Source organism: Passer montanus, unplaced genomic scaffold (assembly GCF_014805655.1).
Source record: "Passer montanus isolate IOZ18808 unplaced genomic scaffold, ASM1480565v1 scaffold111, whole genome shotgun sequence".
In the NCBI taxonomy this organism is placed as follows: Eukaryota; Metazoa; Chordata; class Aves; order Passeriformes; family Passeridae; genus Passer; species Passer montanus.
Window position 1 is genome coordinate 326479 of NW_024357725.1, and position 26893 is coordinate 353371.

The 26893-nt window shown below is 51.8% G+C and overlaps 1 protein-coding gene across 1 annotated transcript in view; it reads left to right on the plus strand.

Moving 5' to 3' along the window:
- Positions 1-41: 41 nt before the first annotated feature.
- The window catches only part of LINGO1 (leucine rich repeat and Ig domain containing 1), a 158206-nt gene continuing 131354 nt past the window's right edge, over positions 42-26893 (plus strand). Inside the window, exons 1-2 of the mRNA XM_039732162.1 lie at positions 42-257; positions 14527-14686. The gene's annotated coding sequence lies outside the window, so the exon portion shown is untranslated. The remainder of the gene's footprint in view (positions 258-14526; positions 14687-26893) is intronic.

Genomic DNA, 26893 nt, shown 5'->3' on the forward strand with positions numbered 1-26893 from the left:
GGCGCCTCGGTTCGGCGGCGGCTGCGGCGGGAGGTGGCCGGCGCCGCGGCGGCGAGCGGAGCCCGGCAGTAGCCGCCAGCCCCGGGGTATGCGGGTGAGCGGGAGAGGAACGCGGAGGAAGGCGGAGAGCGGCGGGGAGCGGGGCGAGGGAGCCCGGCCGAGCCCTCCCGAGCGGCGGAGGATGCGCCGAGCCCCGGGGAGCCGAGCCCAGCTGCAGCGCGGCGCGTCCCGCCCGGCCGCCGCCCCAGCCCGCGCAGGTAACGGCGGAGGGGATCGGGGACACCGGCGTGGGGTTTTGTGCGGGGAGAACATCCGTCCCCCCGGAGGGTGGGGACACCCACAGTTCCTGGGGACCTGCGGCTCTGCAGCGCATCACTCGGCAAGTGGGACTGGATCCCCGCGCAGCGGGGCTGAGCTGAGGGAAGGGTCCCCCCGAGCCGTGAAGGGCTCTCCCGGCGCGAAGAGCCCTGTGGGGCAGGCAGACACAGGGTCGCCATGCTCGGGGCCCCCCCAATGCCCCGAGGGGCTGGAGGCCCAGCTCGGAGCAGCGGCAGATGCTCAGTGCCAACCTCAAAACCACCCCGATCGAAGCTCGGCTTTGAGGTTGAATGCATCCAGCAACCTCAGGCAGCTGGCGCAGGAGATAGGCAGTGTGTGGTGTGAGGTGACAGGTTCCCATCTTGCCGCTAGCTCCCAAAACCAGCCAACTTTGGGCTGATGCTGTGGGGCACCTGGCTCCCAGTGGTGCTGGTGGGGGCAATGGGAGCCGGTCCTTGCTCGGTCTAAAGCTAGAGGAGATGACAAGGGTGCCTGGAACATCACAGCTAGGTCCCTAGGGACTGCTGGCTGCATGGCGGATGATACCCCAGCTTTAGCAACAGCAGGGGTTCGATTTGATCCCAGCCAGACACTTTGTTTTCAGCTCTCTGTTCCTCAGAGGATCTGCCCGGCTAGGGGAGCTGCCTGCGTGCTTCTGACATCTTGCTCCCCTGCTAAATTAGGGCAAATTGCCAAGCTGGCCCCCTGCTCCCTTGCCCATGTCTCTATTGAGAAACTGAGTCTCATCTCACGTTCCTCGACTTGTACAGGAGCAACCCACCACAACAGCGACTCGAGGGCCCCAGGGCTCTCCTTTTATCTGCTGCGCTGCCAATGGAGGAGAGAGAGGTTTAATTATCCTCAAGTGTCAGTTCAAGATAGATCTGCTGGGACACAGCTCTTGGCAGGTGCAAAATAACAGGACGTTTTCATGCATGGGAGGCTGAGCTGGGAACAGTTCAGTGGTTTAATTGGAAGGGTTCATATCAGGGTACAGAAAATGGGACGGTGCAGGCTCCAGCAGTGATCCTGCTGCTGCAGCTGTGGGAAGGGAAGATGGATGCTGAAGGCTAAGAACTTTCTCTGGTGCATTGCTTTATGGGCTTGGAGCAGAGAGGGTGCTCCGGGCTAGTAGCACAACCTCAAGTCCTGCAGCCTGCAAGGTGCTGATGTGTTTTCAGTCTCACTTGGTTTCTCAGCTTTTCAGTTGGTTCCCATGAGAGTCCTTGCAGGGCCACTGGGAGCTGTGCCCTGTTTTATGGGGCATCCAAGAGCTGAGAATGGGAGAATTACTGCAGAACCAGGGCACTCTGGGGCTGCCTCCTGGGCTGTAGCTGTCATCGCATAACCTCCTCCAGCTGTGGCATCCCACAATGGCCATATTGGTACCACAAAATGAGACCTCTCTGTGTCCAGACCCTGTAATCACCCTGGTGTGGGACACTCCAGCATGAGGAAGAAGGATGTCTTATTTTATTTCATTTTATTTTTTATCCAGATATGCTGAGCTTTTCTCTGTGCTCATTCCCTGGGGACCATGGGACAGATGTTTTAAAGAAACCATGCCCCCGTCTCTTCTGGCTCCTTGGAGAGGATGTGGCATCCTGATTTTCTGGTGAAGTCACAGTGTTGTGCTATTGTAGTTAGGATCCTTGTTTTAGGGTCCAACATAATGAGTTAGCTGTGCTTCATTTCTGTGCTGGGTGCAACAAGCCAGCCCTCAGGCAGTTCCTACAAGCACAAAACAGCAGTTGGTGTTAGAAGTCTGGGGTTGGTCCTGTCTCATCTACAGCAATCATGTTCTAGCCCCCCTTGCAAATTGCTGGTGTCTTTTTCTGACACTGTAAGAGGACATTCAGTAAACTTGGTGAGTTTTGTAGGTGTGCTGAGATGGTGTTTTCAGGAAGACCCAGTTATTAAATGTCATTTTGGCATCATTCCCTTCAGGCTTGTGCTTGGTGAATGCTGCCATTTGCTTCTAGCCTTGCTCCAGTCCTGCCAGAGTCACATCCCTCCTTTGCAAATCTGCAAACTTGTGACTGTTGCTTGGGTGAAAACCTTATGGATACTCCTGGTGCTGTGACCTGTGTGGTGCTGGCCCTGATGCAGGAGTGCTGGGTGTCTGGCTAGCTGTGGCTTGAGGGAAGGCAGCTCTGAGAGGAGGCTTTCTGTCCTTTGTCCTTGTTAACTGTGCCTGAGTCTCTGACAAAGGCATTTTGCAGGTGAGACTGAGGAGCAGAGGCTCTTCCTCACTTCTCCTTGGAGGTCAAGCATCTGGAAGATGGGCTGGACCAAGTAAGAGCAGAACCCTCACTCATTTGAACTCCAACAATCTTTTGGTGCTGCCTGTGACAGGAACATATTTAGACTTGATATATATCCCTTGCCTTGACTTTGGGCTTTGGATCAAGGCATAAGAGCTTTTGATGCTTGCATACACAATAAGGGAAAAAAAAATTAAAACCACAATCCTCAAATGTTTGCAAATCCAAGAGCTTATCCTCACTCTGGGTAGGAAAAACTAACCAAGGCTAGGATCAGTAAATCACAGAATGAGCCACTTTCATCATCAAACATTAGGGCTGGAACACAGCTAGCACAGAGCAGGATAACAACACTGAGTCCTTGGGAGTATGATCAGGACCTGGCACCATGGGTTTTTCCTTTAATTCCTTTACAGTGAGCAGCTTGGCAATCAGCAGGGACCCCAGCCATACGTGGATGGGGTTGGGCTTCACATGGGTGTGATGAGGAAACAAAGGCTGCGTGTGGAACGGAGCACAGCCACTGAAGGAACCTCTTGCTGGGGCTCTGCGAAGGACAGTGGCTCATCCAGAACCAAATGGGCTGAGCTAATGCAAGCCCCCACCTTTGTCAAAGGGGTCTGATAACTTCAACCAATAACTGAAGTGCTGAGAAGGGAGAACACCCACACTTTTAGCCCAGGGAGGAGATTCAGGCCATCCCTGCAAGGCTGGGAACATCCTATCTTACAGATCAGCGCATCAGTGCCAACAGTAAGAACAGTAAAGGGGCTGGTGTACAGCATCCCATCACTTTAGCCAATCTCCTACATCCACTTGCCACCAAAGCCCCTCTCCAGTGAGGCCAGCCCCTACTGCTGGTGAGCAGGGGCCATCCTCTCTCTGTATTGGTGTGGTGGGGAGGTGGATGGTGGATGGTGAGGTGTGCAGGGATCAGGCTGTCCTGGCACACTGGCATCAGTGGTGCATGATACCCTGAGGCAGCCGCTGCTGACTGCTGAAGTGTGGCGTGTGTGTAGCAGCAGTGGGGAGAAGATGGGCGGGCATTTGGCCTTCAGATCTGTCCTTCTGCCACGCTGAAAGCAAACTCGGAGCCAGAAGCAGGGCAGGTGGCATCTCTCTCACTGGTGCTTGTGTTGAGCCAGGCTGGTGTGTGCTCCACAGGCAGCAGCGAGCCCAGGTCGCCCTGGGGCAATGTGCCAGTGGACCAGGACAGTACATCTCTTGGTAAAGTCAGCAGGGACTCACAAACCCAGCCCACAGGGAGCACTGCAAGGCTGAAGGATTTTTCCCAGTGTGTTTGGACCTGGAGCGACAGAATCGCCCGAGCCCCCCAGTGGTGTCAAAGTCTGGGGTCAGGCCAGTCCATCTGGAGTTTCATGGCATTATCTCTTAAATGCTTTTAACTGCAATAGGATGGCCTGACTGATTGGATTGTGCTCTGTAATTAATTAGCTGGGTGCACCGTATGGGAAGCAGCATCAGTGGGAAGAGAGGGGGAATCTGCTGGCAAGAGCTGTTGAGCTTCAAATGTCCATTTCTTGTTAAACCAGCCTCGTGCAGCATTAATCTCTGGGCACAGGGGATTAGCTCCTGGGTCATGGCCCTTTTCCATATGAGGAAGAGTTGTTTTGCTGCCTGACCATTCCTCCAGATCCCGTGTCCTGAGAGCCCCAAGCAACTTGCCTGGCCTTGGGGACCACTAGGAGGGAAGAACTTGTTCAGGCTGGGATGTTTTGGGGGTGGTGAGGGGATGCCCCCTCCTGCCAGGGTGACAGACCCTGTAGGATGGCTCCAGGGTTAGGGGCTGCTGGGCATGGCTGGCAGAATTCCCACTGCTCTTCCTTCTCGCACTGGAGCCCATGGGCTTCTCCCCACTCCCTTCCTCCTCCCAAACTTGCCACGCCTCTGCTCAGCTTCTTTGTCTACTTTTACCATCCATTTGTGCCTTTAAACAGACAGCATCCCCCTTAGGGTGGTTTTCTTCCTTTGTGTTTACTGTGGGGATTAATCTGGACCTGCAGCGTAAGGGAAACCTGCAAGGAATGGCTCCTTGCAAGGAATGGCTCCTTGTTTATTGTTTGATTTGGGAAATGCTGCTGGGCTGGACTCATGTTTCAGGTCTGTGCTGTTTTTTAAGGGGTGCATTTTGGGAGTGTTGTGGGAAGAGGGGGTTCCCTGTCTGCCCTGGGCCAGGATCTCTCCTGGGCATGGCATCCTTTGGAGTCGCTCCCTCCTCGCTGCCTCCTGTGTGCGTGGAGGAGAGAGGGCTCTTCTCAGGGTGCCTCTCCTGGGAGGTGAGACCTGTTTTCTGCTCAGGTGCCCCCACCAATCCATCCAACACCCGTGTGTCTGTCTGCAGCTCTCAGGTTCCTCCAGTGCCTATTTGGAACTTGGTGAGCTGGGATGTTTGCTGCCAACAGGCACCTCTCTGCTCTTGTAAAATTTCAGTCTGGCTCGTGATGGGGAAACTGAACTTTGCCCTGTAGTGCTTGCTCAAAATGGTCCCTTCCCCTGTGTTTGGGGGTCTGGGATGGGCTCTCCTGCTCTTCAGTGCTGCAAGGAGGCATGGAGGAGGCAGTGTAAAACTCCACAGGGTTGTTGTTGCCGTCAAGCTGGAGAAGAGTTGTAATGCCCTCTGCTCCAATGGCTGATAAATCTTGGAGGAAAAAACCAAAGAAAAAACAACAAAAAAAGTCATGTGCCTGCTCAGCTTAACTCTCAAAGGAAAACCACGTCATTTTAAAAAGAAAAGCTGTTAAAAATAGAATTTTTTAGCAGAGAATGACACTCAGAGGAGTCAATGAGCTCCATTTCAAGAGCTGGGAAACAAAATGCTCCAGGGACTGTGAAAGGAAGTCTTTCCTTTTCCAACTCCCTGAGTGTCAGGTGTGGCTCCTCAAGCTTGTTGTTTTCCATCTGGCTGTGCCAGATCCAGCCAGGCTCTGGTGGTTGCTGGCTGCTCCCTGGAAGTGGGGAATTCACCATCTTGGAAGGGGACAAAGCTGTGACTCAGACTTGTGTTACATCTTGCCTTGGGTTTCCCACTCTCCAGCAGGGCCAAAGGGGAGGTGGTGAGCCCCATGGAGCATCCCTTCCTTATTTATTTAATTTTTAATTGGCTAAGGAGCCCTCTCATTTGCTTTGGTTCTGACTAATGAGATGCGCCTCGCTTTGACAGCGTGTCACAAGCAATAAATTTCTCAGGAGCTTCTGGGCTGTGTGGTTGCCCTCATGCTCTTGCCTGGCTCACCCTCCTCCACATCACCTTGTGCTGCTGCCCCAGCCTGGCCCTTGAGCAAAGGAGAGGAGGGTTGGGATGAAGAGTGTGAAATTGGTGATCTCTTTGGGCTATTTGAGATTGGTGATCTCAAAGCTGGGGATTTGAGGGCTTCCCATATTGTTTGTCTGGGCTGGAAATTGGAAAGTAGAAATCTGTCAAGGACCCTGACAAGCTGTTTAACAGCCGTGACCTCTGTTGCATTTTCCCAAAGATCTCAGCTGTGCCTCAGGATGTGAGCATTGTGCCAGGCTCCAGCTAATCTCACCAGGGGCTTGGGCTGGCTGGCAGTGAACCAGCATGCCAGTGAAGATCCTGTGGAAGACTTTCATTCCCATTAAAAATGCTTTTTTTTATTGGAAGGTTTTGCAGGAGCATGTCTCCTTTGGTGAAGATGGAAGGGGAAAGTTTCCAACAGGAAAATCTAGATGGACCCATGATTTTCAAAGCATTTCCCAGGGGGCTTTGCCAGAAGGGGCCTGGTTGCTGCAGGGTTGTGCAGAGATGGAATTCTCCTTCCTTGCCATCCTGCTGAGGTCAGGATGTGGGGGCAGTCCTCCTGGGATCCTTGCTCTGGGGCATCCTTGTGTGCATTAGGAGCATATAGCATAGGTGTTGTGTGGCATAGGTGTGATGTGATGCTGGTACAGGTGAGGAGAAGGGTGGTGGGCAGGCTGAGGGCTGCCACCCTAGGGCAGAGATGCTCAGCCACATCTGACCAGAGCAGAAGGGGCTGGATGCTGTTGTGTTTGAGGGTGTGGATGCCTTGGTGCTGTTTGTCACCTCTTGCTGGGTGACACTAACCTTCACTCTCCTGGAGTCGTTAAGGGGCTGCTTGAGGTTTCAAATCATTGATGGGAAGCACTAACTATTAGCACTTCTTCTCTTTGTATTCGTGATGGATTCTCTTTAGGCGTTGCTCTTAGTGGCTCTCCACTGTTAGCTTTTGTTTTCTCCTCAATAGCTTGTCTAATAAACGCCATTATCTTGGGCACAAATCTACTTCATGTCTCAATTCCACTTGGTGAGAGTTGGTAATAACAGCTGAACAACATCCTTTGAAAAGGGACTCTGTCACCAGCAGCCCTGGATGCCACTTCTCCGCTTCCCACACTTGTCCCCAGAGCAGATAAAGACAAGGGGAAGGCGCGTGGCCAGAAAGCAAAAGGGACAGCCTCCTGATAAATTGGATGTCTGAGCAGTGCCGGCAGCAGTCAGTGCAGCAGCTCTGGGGATCAGGGCAGCTCGGGCCCTGCCACCTTGGTCATTAGAGGAGACGTGCTTATGGCCTGGGATCCTTCCTAATTCCAGCAGATTAGAGGAGAAGGATGGTGGTGAAAGGTGATGGCTTGCAGGGAAGATCAGCAGTATTTTGTACAGCTTGAAGGAGCTTCTTTTCTGCAGCCAAATCAAGCTGTTGCTTCCCAGTCTGAATCTAGTTCTGAAAAGGCTTTAACCGGTAGCTGCTGGGCGCTTACTGGGTTTTGGGTCAGCCTGCAGGCCTGTGAGGGGAAGAATTAAGGCAGCTCCGTGTTTTGGCTGAGGGCAGCAAATTCCCAGCCCATGGAGACCTGACCCTGATGTCACTGCAGTCACTTTTGTTACTGTCCCTGCTGCATGAGCCGATGAAGCGGAGGGCGAGCAGTGTTTTAATTAGAACAAATTTTATTTATTTCTGCTGGACCAGGCTGCACTCAGTTGCTCTGTTTTCAGAGGAAATCCTTCCCAAGGAAGATTTCCATTCTCAGGGAGAAAGGGACCATGGATAGGAGCAAGCTGCTCCACCTCCTCTCCACTGTCCCATTGCTGGGATGTCTGGCTGCTTCCAGTATCTATCCCCTCCCTGAGTTATAAATACTTTATCCTCTCAGTGCCTACTGCATCAAATATATATATTTTTTAATGGCATTTTCTTTTTCTATTTTTTCCTGCCTTGGTTCTTGTATTTCAAAACACGCCCGCCACGCGCGTAGCGCTCAGACATGCTCTCGGCTTCCCCCCAAATGTAATTGCTTTAAAACTGCAGATAGTTGGCGAAAGCAATTTTCTCTCCATTACGGAAGACTCCAGCTCCTCTCATCCTTCATGCAAGTCACTCTCCCCCAGCCCTGCCTTCTCTCTGCCACTGTGCAACGCTCAGCACTGGGGCTGCTGGTACCTCCACTTTCCCAAATGAAGCTCTCGCTTTTCTGGGCTCAAGTGGTGCACGGTGGGGATCTCTCAGGGGAGAAAAAGTGGCTTTACCACAGCTTCTGCTGAGCAAGGGTGATGCTCACTGGCAGCAAAGCCCTTCCCTTGGCCACGCCGATCTCCCTGGCGGGATGGGTACCTGTGCCAGGCACGTGTTCACCGCGGTTTTGCAGCTCCACCATGTGCACATTTAACATGCTCTTTCTCTCCGCAGGACGTGTTGGGCTTTCAAAGACATTAATGATGGAAAATAAATTGGAATCCGAGAGAAATAATCTTTAGGCATTCTCTGTAGGCCTTGTCTTGCCTTGCCTTCCTCAGCCATGTTGAAGGCTGTGGCTGGAGTGGAATATAAATGAGGGGGAGCCCCAGGTCTCTCTGATCTGTTGTGATGCCTTGGGCTCTGTGGGTCTCGCTGCAGGGAGCCTGTCTGCTCACTGGTGCTGATAAACCCAAGGGGAGCGGGAGACAGTGGAAGTCATGAGGAATTGCTGGACCTTCCTGGGGGGTTTGGGGTCCTGAGTTAAAGGACGTTGAGGCACATCAGGTTTTCCAAGGGTCTGTGCCCTGCTTGGGGGGTTTTAGTGTCACTCTGACATGGGGCAGCAGTTGTCTTTGTTTCTGCACCAGCCTGTCCCGGGGAACCAGGCCCTTGTGTCAGCTGCCCACACTGCACGTGGAGTTAGGTCACAGGTAAACAGACCTGAACATGCTCCATACACACCATGGCTGCAGTGTTCCCTGCCCTGCACTCAGATCCCCTAAGGAGCTGATCTCCTGCTTGGAGGAGAAGAGGTGATCCCCAGGACAACCACCCACAGCAGGCAGGGCTCGTGCTGGTGGTTATCACCCCGACACGTCCCTACAGAGGCCAGCAGCATCTCCAGATGCACCCAGAAATATCTTGTCTGGGCACCCTCACAGCAGGAGAGGATGCAGTGGCTTTGTCAGCATCAAAGCTTTTGGTCCCTGGAGGAGAGCCAGTGTGCCATAAAACCTGCTCATTTCTCCTGCCCTGCTCCTGCAAAGTGAGTGTGGAGCTGGCACGGGCTGGGAGTCCACAGGGAGCCATAGCTCACACTGGCCTCTGGCGAGGGGCTGTTAAAGCACCACTGCCTGTCTTAGCCGGCCCCTGGGCTGCTCTTGGACATGACCCAGCCTTGTAATGAAAGCTTTCTCTGTCTGTTTGTTTTCTGAGCATCAGTTTAATGTCTGAAAAATCCTGTTGCAGCAGAGCCTGGAGCACTTCAAAGACACTGCAGGAGAGGAGGGGGCTCTGTAGAGACCCTGCCAGGTGTGGAGAGAAACCTGGCCTGCCACCACAGGCAGCTTCCTACTTCCAAGGGGTTTGGCTTGGTGTGTTGAGGGAGGCACTGAGCTTTGCTCCCACAGCACAGATCCATTGCTGTGAGAGCCTTGTACATATCATGTCCTCCCAGCCTTGGATATTTGGAGATGCCTATATGAAGAGCTGAGGGTTTGGGTGGGGAGGATTCATGATCTGAAGCCTGCTGTAGTTGTCACATTAGCATGTTGAGTGGTGCTTGTGCATCCCTCTCTTAGGAAATGATGCTGGTGACTTCCACTTCTCACTAGGATGGAGTCAAGACTGTCTGGCTGCTCCAAGGTGCTCCACAGCTCCCCAGAGTGGCACTTCTTGCAGTGGTATCCTCCCAGTCATGCAATTCTGTGTTGTCTTAATGGTGTCAAGCTCTGAATGAGCTTGGGCAATTTGCTTTATAAAGCAATGCACTAAATATGTCAACACTCAGAGCATGTTTTTAATATAATATTTCAGATTGTTTTGAAAGAAGCCAAGATTCTGCTTTCCCTCTTCATTAGGAACATTTTATGTGAAAGAGATGAACAATAGAGAGAGTTTGCCAGAGAGAAAGCTTTCCCAAGTATTTGTTGCTGCTGAGAAATCAGCTGCTTTTTACAAAAAAAAACCCTCAATGCATAACTATCAGGGCAATTAAGCAGCTTGTAAGCTGCCAAGGAAGGTTGTAGAATTGGCTTTCCTGGAGATGTTGGAGGCCAGGCTTGACCGTAGCCATGGGGTGTGCCTTAGGCACAGTAAATCCCAGTTTCCAAAGGGGGAATGGACTAAATGACCCACCAGCAGCCCCTGGGCTCCTGGGAGTTCCACACAGACAGTCTGAGCTGCTCTGGCACGAGCAGTTCCTGGCTGATGGAGTGAGTGGGCTTGTGAATCTCATGCTGTTTCAGGCCAGAATTGATGGCTTTGGCTTTTAATTCACTTCCCAGCAGGACCAGGGTGGTTTCTGTCCTGGTCTCCAGCTGGGAGACTTGGTCTCCTGCCATGGAAAGGGTAAGACCTTCTGCCTGCCTCGTTGCAAAGCTCTGTTCTGGCTGGTGCTACTCAAAAGAAAAGAAACCCAAAAAATCCCACTGTGGTACTTTCATCAGGGAAACTGGGTTTCTGTCTGTTCTCTAAACAGTTTCTTTTTCATCACAAGTTAGAGGAAACTTAGAGGGAACTGAAAACTTCCTTCTTCAATAAGGACACACCTGGAGAGATGATGGGAGGGAGCTGTTTCCAAAGCCCCTGCCAGCCCTAGCTCTCTTTCACCAAGCCTCCTCAGCTGAGGTCCCAAGAGGTGTTCTGGGATAACCTTCTCATAAAAGGGAGGGCAGCCACGAGTCTGGAGCCTTCCTATCATGGAAAAGCCTGTCTGGAAGGCAGGAAGCACCAGCCTCATTAGCTGGGGTGGTTGGCACTGGGAAAGTGGACCCTGGAGAGGGATTTGAGTGAAGAGGGCAATTCTGCTCCAGAATCAGCCCAGCAGAAATGCTCCAGAGGTGAGACCGTGCAGATGTTGGCATGACAGCTGGCTGTGCTGGAGTGTGGGCTGTGGTGGGATGCTCTGACCCAGGGCAGGAGGGCACTGACTGGATGGCCCTGAGATGAGACCTGGAGTTTTGTGTGTGGTCACTGCACACACACACTGCTGCTGCTGGGGAGAAGGTTCCTGGGGATGATGCTGCCCTGCTGCACCCAGGACAGGCAGGATCTGGTTTTCCTTCACCTCCTGGTAATCCTGTGCTCAAATATTCTTCCTGTAGATCTGGTTTTTATCTTTCTTTTATTTTTTTACCACTCCTAAATGGAGTGTTTAAGCCTATTCTTTTGTTTTCTGTGAAAGGAGCAGTAAATCCTTTATCCTGCCTGGCTATTTCTGTGTGCGTATTTTCTCATTGTGCTCTAGCTTGTCAGCTGTGTCAAAGCCCAGAAACCTTGGCCTCTGTTGGACTTCAGACTTGGATTTCTCTGTATTTAACAACACAGACTCCCTTGGACTAACAGTTCTTCTTTCTCCCCTTGGTGTCTTTTTTTTTTTTTTCCCCAAAGAATACCTGGTTAAAAAATCCCTGACAAGAGGGAACGAGCAGAGTGGTTGTTGGGCTCATTCCCAGCACATCTTGCCAGCGCTGGCAAGGAGTCCCAGCCAGCATGTCCTGCTGTCCCCCCGTGCCTCTGGGGGAGCAGGGCTGCCCAGGGAAGGGGAACCCCCCTGGCGAGGGAGCTTTCCGGAGATTAGCTCGGGCTCGGCGGGTGCCTGCTGCTCAGGCAGGGGATGTGATGAGCACAAAGGCAGGATTTCGGTGGGATTAGCCGGGAGAGCGGATGGATGGCTGCCTCTGTGCTGCAGCTGTGTGCCAGCTCTGGCTGCTCCTGGGAGCGAGCGTGGGTTCTCCCGGGGGGATCTGTGGAGTGACAGCCAGCAGCCATCCCTGTGGCTGCAGGGAGGAAGAAGGGGCTGTGGCACTGATGGCTCCAGGAGGGATCCAGGATGGTGGCAAGTGAACTGCAGCCCACGCTGTGCCCTGACAGTGGTGGCAGCAGCCTCAGGAAGCCAAGGGAGGCTGTAGAATTGGCTTTGCTGGAGATGTTGGAGGCCAGGCATGGTTCAGGCACAGTAAATCCCAGTTCCCAAAGGAGGAATGGACTAAATGACAGCAGCTCCTGGGCTCCTGGAAGTTTCAGAAATATGCTCTGAGCTGTGCTAGCATGAGGAATTCCAGGCTGGGAGAGTAAGAGGGGTTGTGAATCTTGTAGAATTGATGGCTTTGGCTTTTAACTCACTCTCCAGCAGGACCAGGGATGGGCTGTTCTGGTCTCCAGCAGTGAGCCCAGCAGCTAGTGACCCACATTCCCTGGGGTCAGCTCACCAGCTGTGCCGGTGCTCCATGAATGCCATGGCAGCTCACCAAACCGGGCAGCATGGACGTTTGTGTGAGAACAAAAGAGTAAACAATGGAAACCGTGATTAATTAGTGCAGCTAATTAGCAATGTGCTTGGCCTGGGCTGGAACTTGGTGAGGTGCCAAAATCAGAGGCGAAGCCACAGGAGAAACTCTGATTGGAACCCCTTTGGGGAGGGAGCAGGGAAGGGGAGAGGATGCTTTCCCAGCACCTCTTTGCAACTTGCCACGCTGACAGGTCAGACTGGGGCTAGCACTGGGCTTACAGCCTGCAGGTGCTGCTGTTGCCATCCCCAGCAGCATCCTCCCATCCCCTGGTGCTGCCTTTGCTGAGGCATCACTTCCCTGGCCCAATCAGCATCAGGCGCTGGGTGTTGCACCAGTGCTGCAGGTGTTAATTAACGAGCCCTCGTTAGGGTCGGTGGGGTTGCCTTCCCCATGGAATAGGATCCTGCTTACTCGTTTTCCCCTACACAGTACAGCTGCCTTTTTCTTTGCTCTCCATTTGCAAATTAGTGCAAGGACCACGATCAGCAAACAAATTTGCAGTGAGCTCATGGCGGGCTTGGAGATTTGGAAGAATCCTTGGCAAATATTTGCCAGCCTCCACCGCAAACCTCTTGAATACTTTTCATGACAGAGAGATGCTGAGCTTAGCTGCCAGCTTGGGGTAGGATGGCAGACCTCGGGAGGGGATGGCTGCTAAAAAATACCTGAGCTAAGAGGTATTTCTAACTTGCTTCCACCCCTCCTGTGCCCTGCCCTCACGCTGTGCAGTGTGGAGGTAGGTGGAGATGGGATACACCTGAGCCCGTGCTGGATGGTGCAGTGGGTGTGAGGGCCAGCCTGTGGGCACGGGGACACTGTGACACTGCACCCACAGGTCAGCATGGCTCCTGTGGGATGGGGGGAACGGGCGAGCACCCCCATAGCTGCTTTTTCCCTCTGGGGCACGGGGTGAGCATGAGAAGGGTCCCTGTGGGGACAGCACAGCACTGAGGTGGCCTTTGATGTCACCAGTGGATGGGTGGGTGGCAGGGATGGGTTTGGCCCTGTGGCCTGAAGTTTGGTCCTGGCTACCAAAGGCCCCTGGTGCTGCGGGGAATGGCGGGGCCTGTGGGCTCATGGGGGCTCTGTTCCATTGTGCCCAACCCCTGCCCCAGCGTTGTTCGCCTTCCTTGTGGCCGGGTGGGGATTATTTAATTGTATTTTCAGTAATACTGTCATCTGGGAGATGTGTAATAGTGCTTTTAGTAATTTTTAAGGGTCTGTTTTAATTGGTGGGACTAGGTGACCTGCAGAGGTCCCTTTCAACCCTAACAGTTCTGTGACTACAGCTGTAGCAGGATCACATCATTGCCATTAAAAGTGGCTGTGCCTAAATGCCGTTTGCTCAGCGAGGTCTGAAGCAGTGCCCTTTGGAGTAATTGGGAAATGTGGCCCCTTTTTTGAGAACAGGACAGTCTATTTTTCAAGGTGCCATCACGTTATTATTAATTTGTTAAACACTGACTGCTCAAAACTGTTTGAGATGCAAAAAGAGGATGTGAGTTCTGCCTTGGAGACCTCACTACTAAATAAATGTATTAAATCAAACTCCTGCTGGGGAGGAGAGTGCTGCATGTGAAGGTGAAAATGGTTAGAGGATGGGTGGATGTACCACCTCCATCAGCAAAGGGTGTTGCTTCCCTTTCACTTTTAAATCCAGGAGGAGCAATCACAGATCAGCAGGTCAAGGACCTGCTGTCTCTTGGCATTTCCTAGGTGCCAGTGGAAGCCCTTGACTTGTGAGAAATGGGGAGAGCTCCCCTTGTCTTGGCCTATTGAGCTGGGAGGTCCTTCCCTTGCATGTTCATGGTTGTGTGCATCAGCATGGGCCAGGGGCTGCTTGCCCAGGTGAGCTTGTGCCTTCTCTCCTTCCCCACCAGTGGTGCTGGAAGCCTATAACACCCTCTGGGAAGCTGCTCCAAAGAATCACCCTGTGCCTGGCAGGAGCCCCTCAGGCCGTGCTGGACCTCTTCAGGTATCCACATCTGCTTAGTGTCCAGATCTAAGCAGATCCCACTGGTTTCCTCCCTTTGATGATGAGTTGCAGGAGAAATAAGAGCAAGACACAAAAATATCAGTATATTAAGTTCCTCACCTTCCTAACTTTCAAGCCAGGCTTTCTGTGGGGTTGGGTTTGCTTGGTGTGTGCTTGAGGCTGTGTGTTTCCTGACTGACACCTTCTGTGCTTCCCACCCACAGCCCCCTGTGCCCAGGAGCCATGAGCTGCCCGCAGACCCTGCAGAGCCACCAGAGCAGCCTCCCAGCCACAGCCCCCCGGTGCTCTTAGGCTTCCCTGCTCCCCTGGAAGGTGCTCATCGCTGGCCTGCACCTGCACCCAGCCTCCTGCATCCCTCCCAAGGTAAGGATGTCCATGAAAGGCAAAGGCAATCCAATTTCACTTCAAAAGTTCAAGTGCAATCAAGTTGTTGCTGTGTCATTGCATCTCCTACCTACTCCTCTCCCCCTTGTCTTGCTGGGAGGAAAGGTGCTGGCTTGGGAATGAGAACTTGTCTTGCAATTGAAAGGTGATTTTGAAGGCAGGGTAGCTGCTGGTGAAGCCTGTTGCTTGCAGACTGTATCCCATTGGAATTTGCTCATAGTTTTAGAAACTACTCTGCTGCTGCAAGGAGCCAAGGCTTGGGTGGGACTGGTGCCTTGTGACTGCCTCTGCTTCCCTGATGTACCTCCTGAGGATAATTGTGTATAATTTTCCTTTTAACGATGCTCTGGAGGCTTCCCAAGCATGAGCCACCTTTCCTCCTAGCTGTAAAAGGCCTTTAGGGTATTGGAGGCTTCCTGTGATGGGGGAGTAAGAATGGCTGGGACAGGGCATTTAGGAGGAGGTCAAGTCCCTCTCCCAGGGAAACACCCTCATCTGCTCCTTGCACTTGGCAGTAGGTTGTTTTTTTTTTAAGTTAAAAAAGTAGAGCTCAGCTTGTGGGGAGTGAGCAGGGGCTGAGGCTGATGTGGCCCAGCTGCACCACACAATGGGTGCAAAATCAGTATTCATGGCTGAGGAGAGGAAATCGGGATTAGAAACCAAACACCTGATTTCTGGGGTAGTTTTGGAGTGTGAGATTTTTGGGGCCTCTTGTTTTGAAGCTTCTCTGTGCAAACAGAGATGTCAGCTGTGTGCAGTAGCATATGAGAATAGCAGCTTCTCCACATGTGATCCCACATGGGCAGGGGAGCTGGGGCCTGGAGGAAGATGAGGATGCTACCAGCTTGTCACAGGATGGACATGGGCATGAGTCCTGTTTTGAGAGGGCTGTGAGAAAGTCACAGTGGACCCAGAGAGCTAAAAGTACAAGTCAGAAATGTGACCTGCCTTGTCCTGGTTCACTTTGGGAGCTCCCTACCTGGAGCTGGTATCAGCTGGGATGCTCCAGCTGGGAAGCAGAGGTCAGTTAGCACTGGGAAGACTGGCATCCTTAAGCTGTAAATATCCAGCCAGCTCTAATCCTCCCAGTAGCTCCATCACTGCTGTTTTCCTAAGAGTTATTTGACTCTCTGTGTTGCACTTCTCAGACAAATGGCTTTTAAATAAAACCTCTGCTTACTCGTTAGGCCTCCTGTCCAGGTCACTTCCTGCATGGGTGATTTATAGGGCTGCTTTTAACATTTTATTAACTTTCAATGGGATAGGCCAGTCAATCAGAGCCTATCCCATTAGCTGTGGTGAGTGGCTGCCCGGGGCATCAGGCTCCCCTGCTGCCTCCTCGCTTCCGGAGAGGCCGCGATGCTCCGAGACCAACCATGGTGAGAGAAGGAGTGAACAGGAGAATTTAGATAAGGAGGAGTAGATCTGGGATGGATAAGTGAATGCATAAGGGTTAAGGAGATAATGGGGCTTGTGATCATATCTGGGAAGGTGGCTTATCTCCTGCTGTTGGTACGTGATTTCTTGGCTGCATCTCCTGCAGCATGTGCTGAACCGTGTGGTGATGGGAGAGGAGTGCCAGGCTTGCTAAGGAGGCGGCTGCTCCAGACTGATGGCAGCAAGGCATCACAGCTGGAGCATCCCTGGGTAGGATGTGCCTGTATTAAACCCCTCCTGTGACAGTCTCTGGCACTTTCTCCTTGCTAGTGAGTTTGCAAGTCCCTTTAGCTCCTGGCATCCCATCTGATCCAGTGGGCTGCCTTGAGCCCAGTTCCCTGACATCTCAAACTCTCCATCTCTCTGTCTTTCTTCCCCCTTGGAGCTGAGCAGAGCCAAGCCCTGCAGCCCTGTCACAATGGTGAGTGGGGCTGAGCAAGCAGAGACCAGTCCAGCTGGAAAATCCAAAGGAGATGGAGATTGTGAGTGATTTGAGGCTGCAGCAATAGCTTTGATTATCTCTGGTTTAGTTGCTCCTCTCCCCGCCATGCCCTGTCTTTGTTCCACCCGTGCTCAGAGATGTTATTCAGTGGAGTTTTCCAGCTCTTGGTAACAAGGAGAAAAAAAATCTGAACTCTCCTGCACAACCAGAACTAATGAGCTCTCTCTGGAAATAAAAGCATCCTAAGGACAGCCTTGTGATACAGAACATCCCGTTCTCTGTGGCTGCTCTGGCCACTGCCTGTGAGCGATGGCCCAGCACAGGGCTGCTGGGAGCTGAGCAGAGCTGTCACCTCCCATCCTTCCCCCCAGCCATTGCTCAGTGTGAGGCATTGAGAAAGCTGAGCCATGGTTTGCTCCTCTGGCAGAGCTCTGCTGTGGGGACAGGGATTTGGGAACATTTGTCCAACACTGTGATGCAGAGCCCATCACCTTGTACATCCTCGCAGGACAGGGCAAGGAGGGTGACATGTCTCCATAGGTCAGGACCAGCTCTTACTGGCTTGGAAAGGGAACAGCCTGGCTCCCATCCCTGACTGGAGTGGAGATGTGTAAGAAGGTGGGCTCACTGCAGCCCCTGTGTCTGAGGGAACACAGACCTGCAGTCCCCAAGGGCTGTCGGGCTTGTCAGGCATCAGGCTGGGAGAGAATTTGTCTTGCAGCAAAGCCGGCATCTGAAAGCCATCGCTTCTGATGTGCCCATGATTTGATGAAACCTGTGTCTCCTTTGTCATTCTTCTGTCTCTGTCTCAAATCCCAGAGCAAAGACAGAGAACTTGCTCACAGAGACAAGCAGGTTTTTTTCCCTCCACCTTTAAATATTTATTCTGAGCTCTCAAGATACACACGCCGTGATCTCGGGGGCCTGCCTGTGTGTTGGTAGCATCTTCTGCCTGGCAGAACAGGGCTGGCTGCCCTTCCCTCTGGGGAGCAGAGCCTACTCCCCCTCTTGCTGCCCTGTGCTGGGTCCCAGAGGAGTGACATGAGGTGTTCACCTCTTCCTACGCATGTGCTCCCATGGGAACAAACCCAAGACCCACAAAATGCTGTCCGAAGAAGGTGTGGGTGTGAGCTGCCTTTCTGGGGCTGAGGTGGAGGTAAAAGCAGCCTGCTCCATTTGGTGTGCTCTGTTCCTGGGGTGGCGCATCCCAAATGGCACCCACCCCTCTGTCCCCTGCCTGACTTCCCCTGTGCCTGTTAGCACACAGAGCTGCCACTGGAGGCTTTCCTCTTCTTCCCTGCAGTTTTGTCAAGGTCATGCAGGCAACTGGAGCAACACTGCCAGCCTTGGCTTTGCAGCCTAAGCTGCGGTGCTGTGCTCAGCTGTGGCTTTCTTTCCCTTCCCTCCTTATCTCCACTCTTGCTGTACTTCTCCAAGCCTTCCTGGTGCTGCTGCTTGGGTACACAGGTTGCAGGAAGAGCAGCTCCATGCCACTGGGAGGCATGTGCCTGGCATGCCAATGAGGAGTGAGGCTGGCGCTGGCAGCTCAGCCTGGGATGTGCCAAAGCAGAGCCACGCTGCAGGCACTGTCCCATGGTTCCCTTCAAAACAAGAGATGCAATCCCATCTGGCTGCAACTGCCACCTTCCAAGCATTTTTCCTGGAAGCTGGCTGTCCTGCAGAGCTGTCTCACCTCTGCTCCTGCTATGGAGTTTTCTGGACTCAAGGGAGGGGGGATTTTGCATCTGCTCCTAGTAGCCGGAGTATGGTGATGTTAAACTCCTAGGAAAAAAGCCAGGAGCTGGTTTCTCAGCAGCTCTGCAAGGGATGAGAGGATGTCTGCCTTTCCAGGTGAGTACACAAATCGCTACCTCTGCCTCCAGCTGCCACAGCCCAGGCATCCTGCTCAGCAGCTGGCACTCATCAACACAGAGGCTTGTCCCCAGCTGCCCCTGGCAGTGCCAGCCACGGGCTCCCCGGGACCTGTACGGGTGTGGGCACCGATGCAGAAAGAAAATCCTTTGCAGAGGCCCAGGATTGGATGGCAGGTGCAGCTCTGCCAGGAGATGCCTTGAAAACAGCATGTAGCCAAAGGCAAGAGGAGGCAGAGCAGACAATAGCTGATGTAGTGGGATTTTTTGTTGTTTCTGAAGAGAAATAAATTAAAGCCAGGTCAGGAAAACTGAGCTCCAGTAAGCTGCAAAGTGATGAGGTTGGGACCATGGTGGTGGTTTCCTGGGCTGCTTTTCCCACCCCTGCCTGCCCTCTGCCTGCACCCACGATGGGCTGGCAGCAGCACCAGCCCTCTCAGCTCTTGCTGAATGTCTGAACAGAATGGCCTCATTAGCAGGGAAAGTTTCCCCAAGATAAGTTAGTGCTGCTGTAAGAAGTGCAATTATCTCTCTTTTCTACTCTTGCAACTCTGGGCATTGAAGTTTCCTGCTCTTACACCATGTCATGGCCAAGCCCTTGTGCACAGGAGGGTGCCGCCAGGAGAAAGAAATTATAACAAGGACATTTTTTGGAAAGAGAAAGAGATTTTTTTTCATTAAGGATTTGTTACCGCTTGGTTGTCTCAGTGGTTCAGAGCTGTTGTGCCCATGCAGAGCGATGCCAGCCCCTGCCTCCCCATCCTGGTGTGTGGCTTGGCTGGGATGGTGGCAGAGTGTTTTTTATGGAAGGCAGAGGACCTGTGCTGTGTGTTTGTGAGCTCCTGCTCTGCCTGTGCCCTGGCCTCCTCGTGGTGTCACCCCTTGCCCAGGGCCCTTCAGCTCCAGTGGGACTTTTCACTGAGCAATGCATTCGCAGGAACAGCCAGTGCCAGCAGTGTATCTCCAGAGTGAAAATCTGGGGCCTGAGACTTGTAGGAAATATTCATTCAAGATTCAAGCTTTTTCAGTTATTGGTCATTTGACCTAACAGAACTGTGTCACTCTGTGAGCCATGAGGAAGGCTGCCAAAGCACACACAGAGGCTGTTTGCAGCTGGATATTGTAACAACTTAGTAGTGAATGGTTGGGATAAGTCATATTTCATAAAACCTGCCAAGAAAAAGATCGGTGATTAATTCTTTTTAATAAACAATGGTGAGTAGTGTGGCTTGGTTTGAGCCTGACTGACTTTTACAGTGATTCATGGATTTTTCCACAGGAAAAACCACCTTTATGGTGATTGCTGGTGTGTGGGGTGCCTGCTTGCTTTCATGAGTAATTCCCCCCAGCTCCAAAAGCACCAGGGTGTGGAAAAATGATGAACTTCTCTGCAGGAGCTGAGAGGGAGGAAGGGTGTGCGTGGCTCCACCGCCGCAGCCAATGACTGCATCCCTTCAAAGAGCATTGGAGGACGTGGGAGAGGGGGAATTTCACTGCCAGAAGTGCTGAAGGAGGCGAATCTTATGGAAAATGAGCGGAGCTGAGATGTCCATGTGCGCTGTTCTGGGCTGGCCAAGCGAGGTTGTAGCCATGATATTTTAGTGAAAAATCCTCTGCTAGGATTTTTCCTGTCCTGAGGAGCTGAGAGCCTCAGGAAAGAAATGTAAACAATAACTGTGTGCTGCTGTGGAATGCAAGAGGTGCATCTTCCATTGGTCCACGTGGATTGTTTTCAATTAGTGACCAATCACAGCCACAGCAGTCACAGGATTTTGTTATTGATTCCTATTCTATTCTTGTCTTGGTAGCCTTCTGATCCTTCTTCTCTCTGTTCTTTTAGTATAGTTGTAATGTAGTATTTTAATATAATATATAACATAATAAATCAGCCTTCTGATGAAAATGGAGTCAAGCCTCGTGTCCTCGCACAAGGGGTCTCAGCTTAAACAAGACGAGGTCAGCTGGGACCGGCTCATGGTCCTCTTTGCACCGTGCTGCCCCACTCCTCCAGCAAACCAAACACCTGAGCAGACGAGTCCCAGCATCCCACCCCGAGTTCAAGTGGCCTCCTGTTCCTTGCAGCCCCTCGCGCTGGAAGCCGGCCAGGCTCCGTGGCGTCGTGCGCTCGGCTTTGTGGCTCGGGGCGGGAGCGTGCGCCGGGGGCGTCGCGTGCGTCTGTGTGATGCTGCTTTTCAAGCCCGCCGGGGTGGGATGGGGAAATGCCGGGCGAGGCACAGTCAGAGGTGTGAGCAGTGCCTGCGCCTCGCAGGCGGCGCCGGGGGCGGCGGCAGCCCTCGCTGCGCTGTCGGGGTTGTTTTCTGGTTTGGAGATGAAGCAAAAAAAGCTGTAGTTCTGCTGAGACGAAACTTGAAACATAATTTGGTTCCTTGGTGAGGTTTTTTTTTTTTGAGTCTGGGTGAAAAATATAGGTATTTGGCTCAAACTTTGAGTTTCAGAGCAAGGGAAAGGAAAGGTGGCACAATGGTGGGAGAGGTTTGTGTAGAGATGCAGCTGTGAAGGAGAAAGAAGGAGCCTGGAGGTTGGTCCAGCCTCTGGCAGCAGCAGACAGGCTGACACATCCCTTGGTGCAGTAGCACCCTATGGCAGTGTGACTCAGGCCACCAAACCACCAGGCCCAGCCTGGTTCTCTGTCCCTTCAGCCACTCTCGAGCACTCCAGAGGCTGCCTTCTCCAGCCAGCATCCCACTCCCTCCTCATCCTCCTTCAGCCCTCCCTCCACCGCAGTGCCCATCCCGCATTCATTATAGTGCCCATGTACTTCTCTAAGCCCAATATACTTTGAATTACTGCTCATCTATTCCTCTTGACATCCTCATGCTCATAACTAGGGAGCCTGCATTACCCATTTGCACATCTGTCAAGCTGCGTGTTCCTTGCCATTTCCAGAGATACATAAAATTGCCCGTGGTTATGACATTATTGACAACCCACCCCGTCTTCTTCCCCCTCCCCAAGCCCAAATGGCTGCCTCGCTTTATGAGGATTGATATTTGGGCAGTAAATATTTTAGAGCCTCATCTGATGAGTGTGTCTGTGCGGGTGAATACATTTGTGGCTGAGGACAGATGTTGGAGCTGTCTTCATTGGAAATGCAGGGCCTTGTCTTTCTCCCTCCTGCCTTTGCAGCATCCCTGTCATCTCTCTGCAGCCTCTCAGTTCTGCCTGTTCCCAGTGGGAAGAAGGGGAAATTTAGGGAAGAACCAGGCAGAGGTTGACAGGAAGGACAGGAGCTGGCAGAGCTCTGTGAATGTTGCCTTGCTGCTGGATTCCCACGCTCCCATGTACCTCAGCAGTAGGACTGAATTTGTGTGGCAAGGTGTTTTCCTTCCTTGAACCCAGGGAATCTACCAATTCCTGTTGTGCTGGACAAGTAGCTTCAGCCCTTTTGAAAAGAAGACTACAAGTATCAGGCTGTCTAGGGTTTCCAAAGGATATATTCTGACTCCTTTTCTGAAAAGCTGCTTCATCACCCAAAGTTTCAAAACGTACTTCAGTAAATGCCACTAATCAGGAAACAATTTAGGAATAGCACAGCCTGGGTGATCTGAACCATTTTCTTATCTTACTGAGAAAAGCAAAGGAGTCCATTTTCAGTTCCTCAAAACGATTTGCCCTCTTTGCTTTCAATGAGCAAAACAAAGACTGATGCCTGATTCCTAGGGAAGAGGATACTCAGGTTCTGCTGAGTGAACTGGGGCTGGCCTGGGCTGAGGTTTTGGGAGTCACAGCTCTCCTTGGGCTGGATCTAAGCTGTATGCACCAGGATCCAGGGAGCTTTCAAAAATATCCTGCACTCCAGCTCTCTGGGAGTTTTGCTTGAGCTAGCAAGCAGAGTTGTCCTTGTACCGGGATCCAAGCCTGGGATGGGACTTTGGCCTCTTCCCTTCAGGGAGGACAATGGCATGGAGATCTGGCACGAGTCCTCTCTGCACACAGAATGGTTGGAGCACATGCAAGCAAGTCAGCCCTGCTCTGTGATTTCCTCTTGCCATTTTGCTGCTTTTTTCCCTCTCCAAGCCTGGAGCAAGTGCATTCAAATGTGTAAAATATCAGCTGCCTGGGGGCAGCTTTGCAACCTCCTTGCAATCCCTCGGAGTCTCTGTCAGGAGAGCAGGACCTTCCTGGCTTGGTTCAATTCCTTGGAGTCTCTGTCAGGAGAGCAGGAGCTTCCTGGCTTGGTTCAATCCCTCGGAGTCTCTGTCAGGAGAGCAGGACCTTCCTGACTCTGTTCAATCCCTTGGTGTCTCTGTCAGGAGAGCAGGACCTTCCTGGCTCGGTTCAATCCCTCGGAGTCTCTGTCAGGAGAGCAGGACCTTCCTGGCTTGGTTCAATCCCATTGTCAGAAGTGGATTTTCCTGGTTCTGCAGTGGGTGCTGTGCTGGGCTGGTCCCTGCCACCCAGAGTGAGGGTGTTTGGAGGCTGCTGGGCTGGCAGTCCCCCCCTCCAGCACGTCACCCATGTCACCCAGCGCCAGCTGTTCCCAGGGTGTGGGTGTCCCTTTCCCAACGGGAGCGATGTGTCTCGGGGCAGGGAGTAGGAGGGAGTGTTTCTGGTTGCTGCAACTTGAGGTTTGAAGCTGTTGTGTAGGCAGTGGGGGTCCCCAGGAGGGCACATGGATTTCCAGGGGTGGCCCATGTGCTAGAGAATGTCACCTACCTTCTTGGTGGCTGCTGTGCTGTTGAGTGTGGGTGGTTGAGTGGACCATGGAGTCCACTGTACCTCTTATATCCAGTTTGCTCGTTCAAGGAGATATCTGTGTCATCAAGGAGCTGTACAGGACAGCTTTTTGAAGGTGCTGGGAGAGTAGGAGGTGCCCAGCTCCACTTGCAAGGGCTCGGTGTCTCCACCTCCACAAAGCCTGGCTGCAGGAGCCACGTGCTGAGGGGAGGGCTTCAGTGGCCTCATTGAACTCCCCGATGAAGGATGCTGCCCTGGCCCTGGCCAGTCTGCTCTTTTACAGCACTATAGTATCTATTTATTTATGATTTCCGTGGGTGGTGTTTTGGATGATCTATTGAGCCAGAGTGAGATATTTTGAGGCACAGTGAGATATTTTAAAAACATCTCATCACTCTGGAAATATCCATGGTGCGATAGCTGTGTATTAGTCATTCGGAAAGGGAGTGATTTCAATGAAAGAAAAAACATTTCATCTTGTCAGAGCATTTTCACTCACTGTCTGCCAGGCAGCTCCTGTCAGTCTTCAGTCTCTGTGGCTGGTTTTACTCTTCTTAGGCTCTGCCTTTTTTATTTTCTAACAAGAAATAAACCCTCTAATGGATATTGGTAGCTATGAACTCATCAATTGTCAGTGAGAAAGAGCCTGTGAAAAGATGCAATAAGCCCTCTTTGTACTGGATTATTTCCCATGGGATTATTTCTCCCAGGGACTATCTGCATTTGGAAGGAGAAACTCCTTCTCTGGGTATTGGACCTTGAAAAAAACCCCTGCCCTCCAAGATTACTTATCCCCCTGAAAAGTAAGAGTAACTCCAAAACCCTTGAATGTCAGCTGGAGATGCAGAATTAGGCTCACAGAGAGCAGGAGAAGAGATGGTTTTCTCCTAGGCGAAAAAAAAAACCTGTTAGAAAACACAAATGATGAGGCCTTGTCCTGCAAGGGAGAACAGCTCAAAGCCGTTCAGCAAATGAAAAGCCAAATGAGCTGTGAAAACCTTACCACCATGGTAGGAGAGATTTTCTCTTGGAGGAAATCTGCCACAAATCACCTAATATTCAGCTTTGCACTGCCATTTGGGAAAATGCTCATCATATTCCACTGGTCCTGCTCCAGCTGATTTTGTATCTGTGGCTGAGGTTTCTCTTGCAGCCTGCACGCCCCGGGGGGAGGTGATTTGGCCCAGGTGCTCCTGTACTTTGATCATTCTGCACTGTAGTTACACCTGAGTGCTGTTCACTGTTGCTTTGAGGGGCACAATTGCCGTTGCTTCATGCAACAAGTAGATAACTGCTTCGATGACTCAAAATGATCCCTTTGTGGATAAATCACAGCCTTGATATTCCAAGTTTTTCCAGGATACACAATAGTAGAATCGTAAAATCAGTTTGGGTTGGAAGGAACCTCAAAGCTCATCCAGTGCCACCCCCTGCCATGGACAGGGACACCTTTCACTGTCCCAGGGTCTCCAAGCCCTGTCCATCCTGGCTTTGGACACTTCCAGGGATCCAGGGGCAGCCACAGCTGCTCTGGGCACCCTGTGCCAGGGTCTCAAGTCTCCAAGCCCTGTCCAGCCTGGCTTTGGACACTTCCAGGGATCCAGGGGCAGCCACAGCTGCTCTGGGCACCCTGTGCCAGGGTCTCACTACCCTCAAGCACACCTAAGGGCACCTCCCTGGTGGGAATGGGGTTTTAGGGGGTGTTTCTCTGCTGCTGTGGCTGCCCCCTGGCCATCTCCTTTGACATTGGAAGTCTTGGCTGGGTTTTCTCTGCACCAGTGCTGAGCTCTGGCTGCATCCCTGTGCAGGCCCACTCCACTTCCAGCCACTGTGGCCATAAAAACTCCAGCCAGGGCTGTAAAATAGAAACTCTTAACTAAAGAGCAGGAGAGGCCAGGAGAGAAGCAGCCCTGGATCCTCTTGATGCCTTGGAGCCTTTCCCCCAGCTCTGCCAGGACAAAAGGGGCATCACTCCCCATGAAAGCAGGAACTGGGGGGATGAGGGTGCTGACTGCCCTGATACAAGTGCCCATAAACCCCATTTTGCTAATATCTGGGCTTGGCAGCAGTGACCTGTAACCTTTACAGCTATTGCCTAATTTTTCTGGCCAAATGAAATTAAAATGGCCAACCAGTGCCATTTCTTTCCTTTAACCTTTTCCCTTTCATGTCCGTACTTGACCCAAAATAATATTCTTTCTTCATAAGCTGGACACTAATTCAATTAATTCAGTTAATTAATTAACATAAGCTGACCTCTTGCATTTCTTGGCCAGGGGCAGCAGGACTTACCACCCACATGGTGAATCCTCTGCTCTCCTGCCCTTGTGGCATAGCATCTTCTGCCTCCCTTTGCTGGTGGTGAGCATGTCCTCGTCCCGTGCCCCTGAGTCAGCACTCTGCTGCTGGCGTGCTATTTCAGCTTAGGGAAAAAAAAAAGGAGAAAGTTTCAGTATTTAAAGTATTCAAGCAGATGGAAAGCCACAATCCACAGTCGGTGGAAGGAGCGTGTTTCATGACTAACAAAATATGCCAGGTAGGCCGTTCCACTTGAGATATTTTCAGGAATATAATCACTTTCACACATCCTCATAAATTTGCCAAAGTGTTAGTTTTCCCCCATATGGATGGGGAGGATGCAGCATGTCATGACTGTTGCATGGCATCTTGAATGCTGTGTCTTCGTGGTGAATTTTTTTTCCTTTATTCCCCCCACCCCGGCTGTAATTGCAGTTTAAGTTTGATTCACCCTTCCTCGTAATTAGTGTAGGCAGAAGGTTATCCTTGAACATTGTGGTGAGAGAGCTCCTTGGACAAGGCAGGGCAGAGGAAACAGCAATTAAATCTCTAATAATACTCCCAGAAATGGACTGGGGTTGGACTGGAGCAGTGCCAGGGATGCTGTCCCAGTGGGGAACCAGCAGGTGATAAAGGGATGCTCTAGGGGAGCCCCAAAGGCTGCATCCTTCCCACTGAGTTCCTCTGAATAGAGGCTCCAGCGTTGCACTGGGGTAAACAAATGCAAAATATTTTGAAGTCATTCAGTCTCAGCATTGGATTCTTTCTTTTCTTTCTAGTATCATGGCAAAATTAAATAAAAGGACCCGTTTTCTGCATGTTATTGATCTTTCACTCAAAATCTGGGCCCTTTTCCAGGAAAATGAGCCCTTTTGTGAACAAAGAGACAGGCACCTTCCCAACAAAAGTCAGCTTTCAAATCCAATGTTCTGTGTGTTTGAAAATTCATGTTTCTGATAGGAAAATATCAATTTCACTCAAATTTGCAGAGCAGTGATATGGTGGGGGGGAGGCAGCCTTGAACGGATTGATGAGCACTTGAAGGCCAGATTGCCAGAGGGATTTAAAAGCAAAAGAAAAAGCAACCTCGTCACTGATTTTGAGCAGCTTGTGTTTGAATCCAGAGCCAGGCTGTGGGGTTGAAGCTGGCCCTGCTGTCCTTTTCTCTTGGGGACCTAGACCTTCATTATACACTGTGCATGTGGCAGGAGGGCTCAGCCCATCTCTCCTGACCAAATCCCAGCCTCGGTGGTTTATATGCCCTTTTTTTAAAAGCATGCTGGTGGCTGGAGCCAGGCTCTGAGTTGGTGTGTGCTGGCCTTGCTCCGTTACCTTGGTTGGGTGCCCCACTGAGAGCTGCCTGCTGGTGTCTCAGACAAGCTGGGCTTTGCCAGCAATGTTTTACAGGTTAATTTGTCAAATCTCTGTGGCTCGATTATT